This window comes from Buceros rhinoceros, unplaced genomic scaffold (assembly GCF_000710305.1).
Source record: "Buceros rhinoceros silvestris isolate BGI_N320 unplaced genomic scaffold, ASM71030v1 scaffold8741, whole genome shotgun sequence".
Lineage (NCBI taxonomy): Eukaryota > Metazoa > Chordata > Aves > Bucerotiformes > Bucerotidae > Buceros > Buceros rhinoceros.
This window is the reverse complement of record NW_010393689.1, coordinates 22,131-25,574: the sequence shown is the minus strand read 5'-3', so window position 1 is coordinate 25,574 and position 3,444 is coordinate 22,131.

The following is a 3,444-nucleotide window of genomic DNA, read 5'->3' as shown; positions in this document are numbered from 1 at the left end:
GGTTCCCCCCGCCGCCAAAGGGAGGAGGGGAGCCACTGACACCAAACCTGGCCCATACGCTGTCACAAGCTGCAAGCGTCGCACTCTCGAGTTTCTCCATATGTAAAGACACCGCTCACAAAGCAATAACTAAACCAGAAAATGTATCCAGGCACTTTGCCTGTAACCCATTCAACTCTGCAGTGAAAGGGGGGAAAAAAAAGGAACCCAGCTTTTAAAATTCCTTCAGGTCCTTCTCCATCTCCTTCTCCCACAGCTGCCGTGCTGCGGGTGGTAGCACCAGCAAAGGGTTCCTCTGCAGCACCACCTCACAGCTCCTCCAACAGCGCAGCAAGCTGCGGACCAGCCTGGCACAGCTGAAACCTCCACAGCCACAAAGAAATGTCGGCTCTCTGCTTCTCCCCACACGTGTCAATTTAACATGTACGTTGCTTCTTCCCTGCCTGGAGATGGGGGAAGCCTCTCCTTTCTCAGATGGCGGAGAGCTGCGCTAGCAACTCCTCACATCCCAGCCCCGGAGCATCCTCCTTCCCCGCTCGCTGCCCAGCCATTGCTCCATCTGTTCGGCACCAACAAGTTCCCCGCTGGCTTCGCTTGGCGTGGCCAGGAGTGGTGGGAGGGGTCTGTTTGCCCACCACAGGCTCCCTTCACCAGCAGAAAGCGGCGGGACGAGGCTGCCAACATGCTCTGCTCATTAGCAGGACATGAACCACATGGCACGTAATCCACTCGCTGCTTCTCCAGCCAGGTTCCCCCTTCAGCGCTCCCCGGCTTCGCAGCGCCGGAGGGCAAACGACACATGAAAATATCTCCTCTTGCTGCAGAGATGCAGCTGTCTGCAAAAACCCTTTTTGGGCCAAGGCAGCAGGAAATGGGACCCCAATCTCCATCCCAGGCTGAAACTTGGCTCTTTGTCATAATGCTCAAAACCAAACCCCAGCAAACATGGGGGATGTCCTGCCCCAGTCCTGCTGCCCCTCGTCCTGCCCCCGGGAAGCTGGGTACACTGAGCAGAGCTCGTGAACGTCCCCTGGGTGCACAAGTACCACCGGGGAAGGGCTGAAATCCATTTCCTTCCCAACAGCCTAATGAAACAAGACCTTCCGGAGTAGGATGGAAACAAATCTCTTTCCTGTAGCCCCGCTCCTGCAAAACGACCGCGGGCATGAACTCTCCAAGGCAGATGAGGAGCTGTAGAGCAGACAGAAGAGGTAAGCAAGGGGAATCTCTGCTTGAAGTTAAACAAAATTAAATATTTCCACAATGAAGGATTGTTTTTAATCAGCTCATTAGGTCCAGCAGGACGCTTGCAGCAGCAATTAGGCATTTATCCTTATTTACGGTTGTAAGAGAAACAGTAAAACTCGAGCAGCTAATGCTCCCAAGAAGATTCCACGGCACCATTTAATGCATTTCAGCCGCTTAATTAATACTGATTGAATAGCACAGAGCATCGTTTCCACAAAGAGAAAACCCTTTTAGTTTCAGATAATAAAACTCACTGGTTTAGAGGAATTTGTCTGTGTTTCCCTAACAGGGACTAAAGGCTTTGTTTTGCTCCTGCTCCGCTCAGTGTCCCTGTGGCCTCTCCCCCCGCCATACGTAACACATCAGACGGGTTTCCAGCTTCCTGACTTCCAGGCCATAAATCTCCATCCCCCTTTTGTCTGGCAGTGACGGGACCTTCTGTCACGCCTGGTAAAAGCCACCATGCAGGTGCCAGCCAGCCCTGGCACCCCATCAGAGGAACGGCTCCACACGGGTGAGTCCTCATGGGGAACCCTGCCGGGACCCACCCTGCACCACGGAACCTGTGCAATAGGGATGGACACAGCCCCACACCTTTCCATTTCCCTGGTTGAATGGAGACACACCCCCGGCAGTGATGTACGTATGGCTGCATCCCTGCCCCGGGCACAAGAAGCTGCTCAAAGCACAGGTTGCATTACGGCACAGGAGGCAGTGGGAAGCAATAATCACGAAGAAGCAAAGAACTGACAGGAAGAAGAAAAGAAACAATCACAACAGCAAGACGTGCTCATTTGGCATTTCCATCCCGAGGGACGGACCGTGCCCCTTGCTGGGGAGGGCAGCGCTTCCCATTTGTGTCTCTGCGGAGGAGAGAGAAGCGCTTTGTGTCTGTTCCTGAGGTTGGGTACGGCTTTCACAATTGTTCTGCAGAACAACTGCCAGAGCAAATGCCAGCACATGCATTTGCATCTTGTCTTCAACCCCTTAAAAAAGAATCATTCCCATCCTTCCAGCAGCTAACGCTTCAGAGTTACACACCCTCTGACCGCAGGCAAGAAGCAAAGTCAGGCTTGTCACAGGGAACAGGTCCTAGGCTGAGATTATCGACTGTCCCGAGTCTATCGACAATCATTTTCTATCCTCGCTGTAACCCCAGAGCAGTCCCTGAACACGCCTTTGCTCCTGTCCTCGGATCAAAAGGACATTTCTCAAAGCAGGACCTGCAGCAGCAGAGGCTTGCAGAGCCAGGCACTTTGACATCACCACTGCCAACCTCCGTAAGCACTCCAGGCAGACCGATGTGCTCAGGATAACTGCCCGTGCACTCCACCTGTTAGGTTTTCAGCACATCTTTAAGGCACAGGCCGTTTCTCACAGCCCCCAGTTCCTTGTCTCACTCCTCCACGACATTTTTGCCGTATGCTGCATTTTCCTTTCACTCCCCATGACTCTCCTGCCTCACTCGTGGGTGAGTTTCCAATCCCAGGTCCCGCAGGCCGTAGGCATCTTTAAAGAACTGAGTGAACAAATGAGCTTTGAGAGAAAGATACAGCCAGGAACGAGGACGGCTTCCTAAAGTCAGCCACCAGCGCGTGCCAGGACGAGCCGCGCAGCTCGTCCCTCCGACTCCGCATAGGGCAGCGCGTGGGAGGTGGGAACGAATCCGTCAATCCCCTGAACTTTAGAGCTGGTGCTGGCACTAAGGAGATTTACACTTCAGCTTGTCTCCAGCTCTCAGCCAGCCCAACCTTCCTCCTGCAGCACTCCCCAGGCAGGACCAGCTGCACCCAGGCTCTGATTTCAGAAACACTGAAGAGATGCAGAGGAAGGGGGTCACTGCACTGTGCAGCACTGGAGAGCAGAGGCTGGTTCCGCTCTGAGGAGACAATCCATTCCCACAGAGCTGCATATCGCTGCTGAGAGCACGGGGACCTCCAGGGACAGGCTCTTAATCTATGATGGTCCTATCTCGGCGCTCCATAAATGTGAATTAATTTATCATCCTGTCCTTCTGGTAATGTAAGGAAATACTGTCATTCTATCACACTGAAAGACTCCGGTCCGGAGAGGTTAAGTGTTACCCCAAGGTCAGACAAAAGATATGGCATGAGTGGAAAATGAGCTGAGATCACCAGAATACTCAGTTTAATCAGAAAATACCACTTAACCTTTACAAACCGGTCACAGACAAGG